Source organism: Magallana gigas, chromosome 4 (assembly GCF_963853765.1).
Source record: "Magallana gigas chromosome 4, xbMagGiga1.1, whole genome shotgun sequence".
NCBI lineage: Eukaryota > Metazoa > Mollusca > Bivalvia > Ostreida > Ostreidae > Magallana > Magallana gigas.
In genome coordinates, this window is record NC_088856.1 from 8,191,106 (window position 1) to 8,205,740 (window position 14,635).

General features: G+C 31.9%; 1 long non-coding RNA gene across 2 annotated transcripts; it reads left to right on the plus strand.

Annotated features, from left to right (window-relative positions):
- The first annotated feature begins 628 nt into the window (after nucleotides 1-628).
- LOC117682700 (uncharacterized) lies at nucleotides 629-4,895 on the plus strand. Of its 2 annotated transcripts, XR_010713613.1 has the most exons (4): nucleotides 629-1,279; nucleotides 1,870-1,944; nucleotides 2,578-2,739; nucleotides 4,254-4,895. It is a non-coding gene; the product is annotated as an uncharacterized lncRNA (long non-coding RNA). The 2 variants fall into 2 exon arrangements; XR_010713612.1 differs by having other exon boundaries at nucleotides 631-1,944.
- The last annotated feature ends 9,740 nt before the right edge of the window (nucleotides 4,896-14,635 follow it).

Sequence of the window (14,635 nt, forward strand, 5' to 3'; positions counted from 1 at the left end):
GAAAATAAACTAAAACCAATCATTGAAATATGTTAACAAAACTCATTACTGTCGAGTCACTTAATGTACTACAGCAAATGCAAGTAACAACCAATGTTTAGTGACACTTTGCTTCAAACTGCTCAGACGTCGATGATCGCATGTAAACATATCTATTGTCGTATTAATTTAGATAAGTGTTGTCAAATCTTACAGTTATATAACAACGTAATGACATCAAATGATTTTAAGCAATTTGTTAAATAAGACATTTTCACCGAACAAATATCACTTTTTGATATCTAAACGTAATTTACTTACTATAGTAATTGTACTGTGGAATCATTGGAATTCGTGATGGCTCAATTTTAGTGGTATTAGTGGGTAACCCTCCCTTACAAGTTTACATATTCAACGAAAACAAATTTTTCAAGATCTAGAGTTTGACATAATTTTGGCGCATCTGGCTATGCCCAGTTGCAAATTTCAGCGATTTAACTCGCAATAAAACCAGTTTTAACGAATTTTGCTGCACAGTGAATAATATCAAAAGCCATCGCATGCATTTTTCTTTCATTTTTAATTAAGCCAACTCAGACTTCATCTTCCTATTCGTAATTCAGCTCAAAACCTCAGCTTCAGCTGAAGGCGCATATATTTGGAATATTGTTGCTGTAATGGTTGTGTATTGATAAGCGTCGCTTTAGTTGCGTTATTTACAACTTTGATGAATGACACTTTACATTTTGTGATCTAAAAATGTTCTTAAGTATTTAAAAATGATGGAAATGAATTTGATATTTTTCTTTTAATGGACGTATCAAATGAGAAACTGACCGGAAAATTCTTCATCGATGCGCCTTGATAAAGATTTCCGGTTAATTTTCCCTTTGATATTTTGAACAAAAGAAAAATCAATAAAATCATTTCTTGATTGAAACTGAAAACAGAAGCATCTACGAAATAAAATTCCAACGAAAAAGCAAAACACCCACAATCCACAAAAATTGGCTACCGTGAAGTGAAATGATTCCACAGTATGGATGCTAAGTGTCTTTACAAATAAAAATATTATAAATTCATCTGTATACAGGATAACTTGAAAAAATAAAGGTACGGGCTCTCTAGTGGAATCCGTGCTCTGGTATGTGTTCTGATACCCTGGCCAAAGGAATACTTCCGTAACTTGATAGGGAACCAGTCTATGATAGGGGACGAGTCTAGCCTGGAGTCTGCGAGGTTTACACCCATCTTTGTGCCGACTATTGGAGCAGAGTGCGGCAATTGGAAAATATTTTAGGTAAAGTTAAAATGAAAAAGTTGCAATCATACAAAGCATATATATGATACGATCCGTATTGTCTTAATTTTCTCTACACTCTTTATCTTCTAATTTAACATCGTAATTTGCCAAAGTACTTTTGATAATCATTTTTATAGCTAAATGGTTGTCAGATAAATGTGAAGTCAATAAAAATCAGCAAAAAATTGTATATATTACTTATCTTTTGTTCTTTTTCATTGACTGAGTAATTGGAATTTTACAAAAGCAGTGAACATATATTTTTTACTAACATTTTAGCAGTTTTTTCCAGGCTTAGCGCATTCGTACTTTCAGTACTTTGAATTTTATTTACATGTTGTGAAAACAGCTGCGTGCAGATTTACTCTCTGTTTTATTAAAGTTTTTTTCAAAAATCATTTTTGGGGTAAATATAATATTCATGACATACATGTTGTTGCTTTAAGTTCAATCACATAGACTACGGGAGAAGTGCAAACTGCAAATTGTTTGAAAGGTATTGTTATCTTTTTCCAAATAATGTGATATGAATAAAAAAATAAAGGTTGATGATGTATTTTAATTTTCTCCTTTTGTTATAATTTTAGGATTTGGCCTTCATTTATCTGTTTGCTTTCTCGAAGAATTATAATTGTTTTCGAATATGCGTAAAAAAATTAACCGTGAGTATTTTTTCACGAACTCATGACCTCGACACGATTTAAGCTAAAAAAAATTCATTTTTTTCATTTTCCATTCTAATGTCCTGAATGTTTACCATGGGTATAACTAATGCATTCTCAAAATTTGAAAGTCATATATCGATTTATTAGCAAGTTAAAGAATCTAATTTTTTTTTATTTTGCATGTGTTATTTTCAATCAAATATTGCTTTCATTGTTAATAATAGCATTTATTATTACACAAAATCAAAATAAGTTAACTTTTCTTTGCCAAGAATAACTTTGTCCAAAAAATGTTTAATTATTTCTTTGAATTATTTCCAATATTGACCCGAGCTTTGTTTACAAAACAGTGAATTCTTGTCTTTGTACACCACCTGTGACTGACTTTAATTCAAACATTCAAATTTTGGTCAATGATTCAAAATGACTAGTTAACTATTATATATATATATATATATATATATATATATATATATATATATATATATATATATATATATATATATATATATATATATATATATATATATATATATATATATATATATGATATTAAATTTGATCTCAAATCGTATCCCAGTCCGTTTAATGTGAAATATTTGCTTGTCATCTTTCATTTTTTTCCCACAGTTGGAAATGGCGAAGCAACAGCATATGTTTTGCTGTTGGTATTTCTGGGTTGGTTGTTCCTTGTTGTTTTTGTGGTAGCCTGCGTCAGAAAGAGGTGGTTAAACAAATGTTGCAAATGTATAAATGGGTTGACTCATAAGCAAATGGCTAGTAATGAAAACAGTAAGTACTAAAATGACATCTCCTTTAGTTTGTATTACAGGTAAATACCGGTATCTCAAACGGGGGATATCTCAAATACCCCGCTTATGTCAAAGTCTATCGCCGGTCCCAATCGTTTTCTCGATTTAAATGATTTTTTAAAAAACCTGATATATCCAATACGGTTATATAGAATACCCCCTTATGTCGAAATATTTTGAAAGCCATTTTCCAGCCAGCAGGACATAATTGGTGTCATAATTTCAAAAATTTCCGACTGCGGCAAGTTTCACACCTTTTAAAACTAATGGTACCTTAAACTGAACGATGTATGTTAATATTAGATGTTTTGTACATATAGTACGTAATCATAAAATTCAGATAAAAATATAGCCACGAGTACGATAATGTGATTAATAAAAACACTGTGTACGGAGAATCTATCCAACATTGATAACTGTCAATTTCATAAAAATCGATAAATTACGGAATTATTAACAATGAAGCATGATTGAGATAGGAAAATCTAATGAAAAACATTTAGTCTAAGTATTGGACACACAGTGGGTGAAGGGACTTCTGTTTTATCGTATACGGGTTGTTTCCTGTATGAGTACTATAGATGCAACGTAATGAATAAATGAAAGATACATTTTGTTAGTTCACAAACACAAATAATATAAAAATTACAATAATAAAAAAAAATATACTTTGTGTTTTTCAGTCTAGATTATTTATATTGGTTTTTTTTTTTTAATTTTCAAATCTCTATTCTTCGTTTCCTATGAGATTAATTTCAGTAAATAAAAGGCAAGTGCGTTTTCCTATTCAAAGTTGTAAACCGTCGAAAATGAATAGGATGTAAAGGCTTATAAAACAACAAAATATTTATTTTATAATTTGATTGATTTTTCAATTATTGAAATGTATTTACAAAATAAAAACACACAGCTAAAATATATATTCAAACAGTTGATTATTCTTTAATGTGTAATAGAAGAGTTTAGCGCATATACCGGAACTAAAACACGTCTTGATGTAATTATATAAGAACGTCACCGAATCAAAACGGGAAAGCAACTTCGGATACCTCGAACCCCTATATATATCCCGAAGTTCTGTTGAAGTCCCCTTAGTTCGAGATACCGATGTCTACCTGTATGTTATCTATGTAAGCATTTTTAGATATGCGATTCTTACATGATTTTCCGATATTGTTTTGAAGGTTTCATTGTAAGTCATCTGATTTTCTTTACAAATCAAGCAAAAGCTGCTGATGCCAGCAATTAATGGTAATCATTAATTGCTGTTAAATCAATTGGATTATCCCTCTTAGTATTTTAATTGCGTGGGTGGATGGGGTCTGGGCTAAGTCTTAATAATAGACTAATTATAATTTTATTCTTAAGCAATAAATATCTGTTTGTACATTAATGAACTACTTGACTACTTTTCCTTCCTGTATGCATGTTAGTTTTTGTACGGACTATTTTTTACTTATAAATTGCTGGTTTTTTTAATTTGGAAATGTCTAGGTCAAGTATCCAAAAACGATCTAAGAAATCTGGCAAAATATTCTATTTATACTCTTGGTGAAAAGGGAGGCGTTTTTGTCGCGTCTCTGGACGAAACAGTTTTGAATGGTAGAAACTCTAGAGATGGTTTATCAAGAAATGGAGAACCTGATTGTAGTAAATATAGTGAAGAACACATTTCTGTCGTACCAAACACTACATACACACTCATGACAAACGATCTATCATCAATCACAGAGACTTCATATATTATCTCTGAAAGACTCTAATATCAAAGTTTACAGTTACGTTTGATATGATCGAAAAGACTGCACAGTTATTTTCTAGAGACGTTGTTTGAAATGGATACAAAGGTACAAGACTCTATTATCATATGACAGCCAAATAAAAGTGTCGAATACAGGAGCAGTTGATGATTCACTTACCTGTCTACTGCTTGAATAAAAAGGAGCATTGAGCTTGGAACAGTTTTATGGAAATTACTAGAAGATGTACATCTTTAAAATCTACTTTGTACAAAGTTACGCTGTTATTTGCTTGATATAAATAAATTTTTTCCAACATGCAGTGGAGTTAAACAATAAAAGGGGGGATTGAAACGTTAAACATAACTCCAAAAGAAAGGAATTTACCTAATACTATACCATGATACTCATTTTTAAAAATGATTGAATAAGCTTTTCATAGCATTGCTTCAAGGATGCATACATGTATAAGTAGCTTTTCCTTTTGTGTTGTATTAAGATAAACATTGGATTTTCTGGGTCCGATCAACAAAAGGTCCCTGAAACCACAGTATTAAAATAAAAAACAAAAATTTCAACTGCATTGTAGTTATCTATTATCAGTTCTGAGAGACCTTTTTGCAAAAAAGTTTAATATTCCACCTTATGACATTTTTGCTACTATACAACTCCCCCAATATTTAATTACTTTAAAATCTTTTGATTTATATGCAAGCAAAATCATGGGATTGAATAAAAACTAAGAAAAATCTACTGTATAGTTAATTGACATCATCTATTCTACTATATTAAAATAATAGACTCGATTTTTGGGGCTTTAATACCGAGAAATCGGAAGAGTTTTGTCTTTTGTTTTATATACTTTAAACATTATTGGTACTTGAAGATTACCAATGTGTTTTTATTTTTTCTCAATCAAGCTTCGCTAATTAATAATCTACAAAAATTTGTTTAAAATATCCGGAAATCATCTGAATTTTTTGGATTTTACTATCTTGCGCATGCGCATGCGCATGCGCATTACATTCACGCTAAATCACAGGAGGTTCTTTAATTATTTTTCCACAATATCACAGAATGATATTACAAAAACATGAACGTGTAAATTTTCATTGAAATATTCTGTTCATCAAAGGAAATACGGTGATACTAACACAGCTAAGCAGAGTGTAGTGAAATTGATAGCATTATTGTAGGCTTAAAGCTTGGTTATGTAAATGTTAACGATACGGTGTGTCGATGTATCTATTTCGTAAATGTCCGATATCATATGCAATGTCAACCTGTACACGCACTGGTCAAAGACTAGTATTGATATATTATAACCGGTCGGCAGGGGATGTTACTCCTCCTAGGCACCTAATCCCATCTTCATCTCTTTTGAGGTCTGTATTGCTTTGCTCTGCGAAATTTGTATTTCACTAAATGGGTTTTAAGACAGTTTGTTGTTGTCATTTTCATTTACAAAGAAAGGCAACAAACTGATCACTATATATATTGTATCTTATGTTGTCAACAGTCCTAGGCAAGACGTTTTTTATGTTTAATTTTAGTCGTTATTTAACAAATGACATGTGGCGATAACGAACAGTAATAGTGTTCAAATTCAAAAGTCCAAAGGAAAATTACAAAACAGAAGCAGAGGTAACACGGACCTCTTAAAAAATTGAGGTAGGTCCAGGTGCCACGGAGGAAGGGGAATCTTCTGCTGACCGGTCACACCTGCCGTGTGCTCTTTGTCGTAATCGGAAAAAACGGAAAAGTCCGTACACAATTAAGAGATTAATTATTGTCTAACAAATGGTATGAAAAACGTCAGTCAGCTTACGACCAAGTGGCAGAGTGTATTTGCTGACAAGGTCGTTTTATCGGCCATAGAATTTACACAACGATGACTTCAAACGAGGCTGTTGATAGTCCTGTTTTATTAATTTGTTTTCCAGTAGCTTGCCTCGCCTTAGAAACTGTTCTTATGAAGAGCATGCCCTTGCTTATCAGTATCGAACTAAATGAGAGACAAAAACACCATATCCAGGTAATGAAGATTTATTGCTACGTAAGTGAGGACAGCTGACTATAGAAAAATTGAAGTCATCACGGTTATCATGAAGTTTTGTTGTTACCATCAATGCCAGTTTCCAGTAAAATATCTAAATATGAAACAAATGACGCAGACTAAGAGATATCGTTTATTTCAAGTTCACTGGGATATATCGAGTCGACGTAGGTATGAAAGTAACAATTTTTAATTGATAATATGTCGTCGATATACCTAAATATACCCATAGACCTATATACCTATAGATATTGTCTATCAGAAATTCAAGCATTTTTTGGGACAGCAGTGTCATAAAAACATTATCCTTTCTATAGTAAGGTATTTCAATAAATGAATAAATAGCGTAAATTTCAACACTAACTATTAGGTCAGGTCTGAGCTTAAAACATGACTAGTAAAAAACATCATCCGTCATTAAAAGTTTAAATAAATGATATAATAATAGAGTTAATGCAAACCTTAAACCGCCCAAGAGGCCATCATTAAACTAAGTAAATTGCTAATTATATAATTTTTAAAGGATTAAAAATATTATAGTTATGCGATAAAAATATACAGTTATGTTTGTAAAACAGGTAAGATTTCGTACCTTTCTTCTCAGTTGTGATACATGTATGAACAACAAAATGTTTTTCCACTTTATTTTTCACAATTTTCACTATATATTTTTCTATTCTTTAAAAGCATATTTTGCTTTGCAATTAACATGTTTTTTTCGTATGCATTAGGCTACAGGAAATGATCATTTATGTATTCAATATAGGTATATTACAGAAAAACCAATGTTTAGCATTCATGAATATGAAGATAATTATAATATATCAATAATTTACCAAATTTACAACGTGTTATCATTTGAACCTTAATGTTTTTATTGAACTGTACCTATAGTTCGTATCATCTATATACGGGGTAGCAGCTGTTTGATGTAAACGACGATTTTATTTGCTTTATAACCGGCATCAAATAACGTTTTCCACATGTTTCTGCAGAGTGCAAATTAGTAATATTACGGCTATAACAATACTGTGTTAAAGTTATACACCGAAGAAGTTTTGTTTTTTTAACACTCCAAAAAATCCAGTGCAAAGGATGTAGCAATGATATGTACAAATCAAACACAGTATACCGAACATTTATCGAAAATCGTTACACTGGCAGTTTAGCTGGTAATTGTTACCTTAAATGAGGTTCTATTTCAATTGTCATTTAAATTGCGAATGATCAATACCTCAATAAAATGAAAGACAGACATTTTTTATCTGCATAACCTTTCTCACGATGAATTTGTATCTATTACCTTGTATGTTTGCCGTGTTTTTGATGTGTAAACTCTGCCTTGCAACATTCAGATCTCAGTTGTTTAAAGATGTTTTAGACCAGTATGAAGTTCGAGTGGCTCCTTTTGATGAGAAATCTGAAGCAATCAGACTGCAAGTTTTTGTAAATCTAATGTCAATTCGTGATGTTAATGAAAAGGACCAATCTTTTGAAACGTCTTTTTGGTTAAATTTACTGTGGAAAGACTGGCGCTTAAAATGGAATTCTTCAAATTATCGAGGAATCAGTGAAATACAGACCACTTCAAAAAATGTATGGATGCCAAGTTCTATTTGTATCTTTAACGAAATGTCCGAGAAAAAATGCTTCACAGAGGAGAAGCCCACCACTGTATTCAGTAATGGATATGTCATGTATTCGACGGCGAGAGAAAGTGTGACACAGTGCAAAATAGATATCGCAAAATATCCATACGACTCGCAGATCTGTTCCTTTCATGTAGGTAATTTGTTTTCTGATTATGATTACATTAACTTGGATGCAAACTTATCTTTACTATTTCTCAACCACTATGAACAAAACGAACAATGGGAGGTTACGAACACTGCTCTATACTTACACACAGTAAATTCAGAGCGACCTGAGTATAACCTGCTTAACTTTGATATCCATATCAAAAGGAAACCAGGATATGTGATCCTGTCTGTTTTACTTCCGATTGTTCTGCTCTCCGTTCTAAATATCTTCTGCTTTGTATTACCAGTTGATTCTGGAGAAAAAATGGGTACCTCAATGGCAATCTTCCTTACCTTTGCTGTATTTTTGACCATCATCAATGATACCATGCCTAAGTCCGAAAATATTCCTTATTTCACCGTTTACCTCGCATCCCAGCTTGTGTTTAGTGGAGTAACTGTCATTATGGAGGCCATAGTACTTAGAGTTTCTGTAACAACGGAATCAAGTCAAGCTAGATCGGTAGAAAAAACTGAAAGCAAGGACAGAAATTTGTTGATGCAAATTGCAAAGAAAGTATGCACTCAACATACAGCTTTAAGTCTCGACAAAGTGTTTATGACAATCATGATTATTGTCAATGTTTGTTCTCTCGTCACAATGTTAATAAAAACAAACTAAATTTCAATTTGACCATAATTTCAAGTTTCTACAATCAACATAAGTGATAATTTAGCTACTTGTTTTTAATGGTGATTAGTATGCGTAAACCTTGCTATGCGTAAAGAATAAACTTACAGTCATTCTTTGTATAAGAAAAGTAAATGTACAGTATATCATCATTTAAATTTTTCTTCATTGTATTAAATATGTATTTTGAGAACACAAAGTACGCAAGAAAGCGTGTTAGGCTACATTTGTTTCAGTTTTATATATATTTATTACATTATATAAATAGGGCCTGTTTGGGAGGATAACAGTTGAAATTGACACCCCGAGAAAACCATTGTCAACCTCCGACAATGGTTTTTTCTGGGTGTCGCGGAGGTTGACAATGGTTTTCTCGGGGTGTCAATTTCAACTGTTATCCAAATATCCCAAACAGGCACTATTTAATTTATTATACTGAATATCTTAATATTAGAGAAAATGTTACTGCTTATATATAGAAATGACGTGAACTATACAGCGAATCGTACGCACATTATTTACGCGCATGTAACAATTCCTTGTGTTACCCGTTGTCAAGTGTGTTGCTAACGCTAAAGGTAATAGAACGGATTATCAACTGCGTCTAAACCAATCAGATTTTAGTATTTAACATGAAAGTATAATAAAAAATTTTGCAGTCTGTTTTTTCTTACCGCGTGTACGTTAAATTTCTTTTACTTTCTTGTTTTTCTGATAAAAGAAAGACGCTTTATTACATCAATTAGAAGTGCAGATATCTAATTTAGCAATAATAAACAATGTCATTTTCTGAACTGTGTTGCTTTATCTTGTAAAGATGAAAATGATGTTTCAATCTGCGAGTCAATCATTATGTTTACACTGTGCTTCATCGGCTTTTTAGAAAATCTAAATGATAGATTTATTAGAATAGTTTGTTGTGTTGACTCATCACTTTAAAGCATTGTTTTTATAAATTATAGCATGAAATCGCTCAGAACCATTTAAAATCTGAACTTTATGTAATTAAGAATTCAAATCAATAAAACCCATTAGAACTATTTCGTTAAAGCTGTAGGATGGTCCCACAATGTTGGTGTTTGCATTAACGACCAGCTTATTCAAAATATGAAAATTGTTATATTATGTTGAAAGAAGAACTAAATACACACGAAATTCGAACGTCCTTGAACTATTTTTTTTACTGTTGATGTCATGTTGTTCTAATTGTACAGATATTATTGTATTTTTTCATTTGCGAAATAAAGTTCTTTCATATACCATGGGGAATGTATGATTTTCTATCTTTAAATATGTATTCATTTACATGTGAGTATGGTAGATTGTCAGATGTTACCGATTTCGTCTTTTTTTTGACGTTAATAAACGGAAACACATGCGCCTGTCCTAGAAATATGAATGAAATCAAAATCAGGAAAACAATCTCACAGTTCGTTAGTGATATAATGTTTTTAACGTGAGAAAATAGCAATGAGAATAGCAAATTTCTTGTGGAGATTTATAAAAAGAAAACCTGACATCCCTTTAGTATTGTAATGTTCTCGGAACACTGTCCACAATTTTTTCTTTCAGTCATCTGTTAGAGTCATTTACATCCATAGTTTTCATGTGTTTGCGACAAAAGGGCAAAAATACCTTATGAACAATTACTTCAAATATATCAAAGACAAAAGAGAAGATGAATAAAAATAAATGCATATTCGAAAGCGTAATTTGCAAAATAAATGAGTAAAAAATAAAATACAAATACAAATAAAAGACTAATCCTAACACTGCAAGCAATAAACCAAGCCAAGATCAACCATTTGATACACAAACATTTCCTAAAAAAGATGAAAATAATATCAACGGTTTCGCACTCCGTGTATAAAAACTGAAATCAGCAAACATCGAAGCGTAGTTTATGGACATCAAATCTGAGGAAACGTATTTTTTGGCGAAACAATTGTCAGAAGGGCGCTTTTTCGACTTTTACGTCACAAAATTTCGATACTTGATAAATTAGCCACATGTTTATTCGGTACTGTTTTTCTATCGCTTAGTTTTATTCATATAAGATGAGTTTGATAGCTAAGTGGTTGATAAACAAACGACTTGCCAAATTACACACATCATTCAATTGAACTGACATAATGTACAAATCATATCTTATACAATTGTTTAAGTCAGCCTATTAACACCCCATGAAACACGTCAGCTTTTGAAAATGAAACGACGTACTTCGGTTTTGTTCGTAGTTCATTATGTATCTCAGTTTTATTTAGTCAGTATTATCGAACTGCGCAGATTAAACAAGTAATACTTAAGATTTAGTATATGAAAAAGAACGAGTATTCCTTTTAAAGGAATGATCGACAATAATTGTACATAGATAGCTAGAAGCAATCAACATGATCAGTTTGATGTAAAATAGTGAAAAAAGTACTGTATTTTTACAAAATATAGAATATTTTGAACCATAATTTCATCATTATAAACCGTCAACAAATTTTATTTTGAAATAAATTTGGGGAAAGCCGTTCGTGAACTCCTTGTCTAGTTTTATATTTTTAACGTAATTATTAAATGTTAATATATCTTCTTTTTCAGAATACTAGGTAGGGCTCTTCAAAGAGCATTAACACGTATACAAAGAAAGAGTTGTATTAAAATAAATTAATGCGACTGAAAAACATTGAATGCCATCATAACTTGCTATTGAGGTCGCATTATAACGTAACCTTATTTATAAATCAAGCCGTCTTCCTAGCTACTATTATGCAACGTCAATAGATCGAGGTCAGTTCATGGAGCATCTTCTTATGATCGAGGTCAGTTCATCGAGGTCAACTGCATTACTGAATGAATCTTTCGATCGAAATTCTTACGCGTGAGACAAAATGTGCATTCTTGAAATAACAGGTCGAACTGTTTTTAATGTGTGTTTGCATGTCTTAAGGTAAATGAATTGAAATAAAACTGAGTAAAATGTTATATAAATACTAAACCAAAGCTTCAAGTTTTTATAAGAACTACTTATGCAAGCGGAATGTGTGCGCACGTGGAAGCATTTGTCGGATGCCTCATATGGACACAACAGTGATCGGCCGAAGCCGATCACAAAAAAAAACTAGATGCTGTCATTAGACAGTAATACCCGCACCAAGTGTTTGCCCCTAAATAACACTGTTTTGTACCAGTTTAATTAAAGAAGAAGGCCACATGCAAGCTACGGTAATACATTTAAAAATTATAATTTTCATAACTGAAGGATGAGATCCCTTCCCATATGATAATACACATGAGCAGCACTTTATGTGCAATTTGGGGTTGAACATTTCATGTCATAGAAAGTATAATGGTGTATATAAGTATTACAAACAAAATTAAAAATTGAATTATGCCCCCTCCCCGTGGCGGATACCGATTTTAGATTTGCTTCTGTGTGCCTACATGTACATCATCGTGTGCACAGATCTAGAGAAAGGGTTGGAGTGAGGGGTCCAGACCCCCCCCCCCCCCCGAAAATTAATTTATATCAATATAAAATTACCAAAAAATACACCTTGGATCCCAATGCTCTTACAGACATGTAAACGAGGTAACATTATTTTGGGGGTAAATATTTAATTAATATTTAATATACTTTATTGTTTATCTTAATAGGAAGTAAACATCACAATATGCAGGTGTCCTGCACTACCTTAAAGCTGTAATTTACCTAATAAAATAGTGCAAGTTGATTTGAAGAATAGGTCATAAAAATACATGCATGTTACAAATAACTGATCTTGTCTGAAGTTACGTACACAACACAGGTCTGCAGGTCTCATTAGCGGGTACTAGTTTTACCCAGCTCTTCGATTGTATACATACATGTCTGTGTTGACCATATGCAGAAAAGGATTAGATAAGATCAACCAAAGGAATTCATTATTGTGTTTTAATTGGATTATCATTATGATGTTGACCAATATAGGTAAGCATAATACATGTAGTAGCAGTATAGCAAAATATAATGAGATGCCAGCATACATGTACGTAAGTTCTACTTTCACTTTCTAAATGTGATCTCCCTTTGACAGCATACTGTATCATCATCTTTTAATATTTAAATAAGCTTATCATCATTATCTATCCTATCGCATTTGTAAAGTTTCTGTCATTTTAGTTGCAAAAGTTATTTTTTTCATTTGTCAGGCTTCCACTATTGAGTTGACCCCATATTGACCCCGCATAAACAACGTCTTATTTAATGTGTGTATTACATGTAAGTGTAGACTCTTATCATTTTTATAAGAGTTATAATAGGAAGGAAGGAGTATTTCTTTCTTAATGTATTATAATGCATCAAATACAATGTAGGTCATGACCTTATGGGACTGTTCTGACCCCACGAAAAATTGAATCAAGCAATTTCCAAAATGTTAATGTGCATCAGGAGAGAAAAAGCAATCAAGAAATGATTTAAAGTTTGCTACTGTACACATGTAAGAATGTATTAAGAAGACTGAATCTTTAGAACTAGGTTAGATTGGGCGGGGGGGGGGGGGAGGGTGAATGTGGAGTAAAAATATTTATAATTTGAATCATTTATTGTTATTAATTTTAACTTGTCAATGAATACTAGTTATTGATCCCAAGGTAGAAATATGAACTCTGATCATATCTCAATAGATCATTTGTCAAATATGCAAGGTGTAATGTAATTTTTTTTAAGAATAACATTTTTCACCAGTTTATAAAAGTTTTTAGACACCCAAATTATATTTTGATTTAAATAGATCATTCGACAATTAAGGGGGGGGGGATAGGACAGTTTATATTTGAATTTGTTTGGGGGTGGGGGTTCCAATTAGTTATATATTTGAAATTTTTTTAATGTAATTTAAAATAAGACTAAGCCATACTAAAGTCATGAACATGAATAGTATAGAACAAAACACAAACTAATACATGTATATATACATAGGAAGTATTACAAAACATAGATGATTGATCTATATCTGGGTTCTTAAATTGAATCATATATCATGTACATATTATATTATTGTTTCTTTGTTCAAGGCATTTCAGATGGTTTGTAGGTCATGATCCAAAGTGCTCTTCCTGAAATTATCAAATATCATAAAAACCATTGAGATCCCCACCTTAATCCAAAGATATTATTCCTCCTTAGAACATGGCGCATCAGATCATTATGGCATGTAAGTCATTACCCTAAGGGGTCATCCTGACCCCCTTAGAATCATAAATTGTCAATTATCTTTAAATTATTGATTTTTGATGATCCTATCTCTATTTAATCTTTATTATTAAGTCTCCCGAATGAAATTTGGAGACTTATTGTTTTTGTACGGTTCTTAATACATGTATTATTATTCTTCGTCTTCTTCTTTTTCTTCTTTCCCGCTCTGAACTTGTTTCTCAGAGATGGCGGAACAGAATTGAACAATACTCTAGGATATGATAGGCATGCATATCCAGTTGTGCACCCTGGTTTGATTTTTCTCATTTTGGGTTAGACAACCACTTTTCTGGGGGGGGGGGGGGTGTCAAAAGGGTGTGGGGTCTAACATTGAACCTTGTAGGAAGAATCGTAGACTCTATTGTAAATGGTAACTTGAAAACGGACAAAGATAATAATATAGGGTTTTCATAATCATATATTG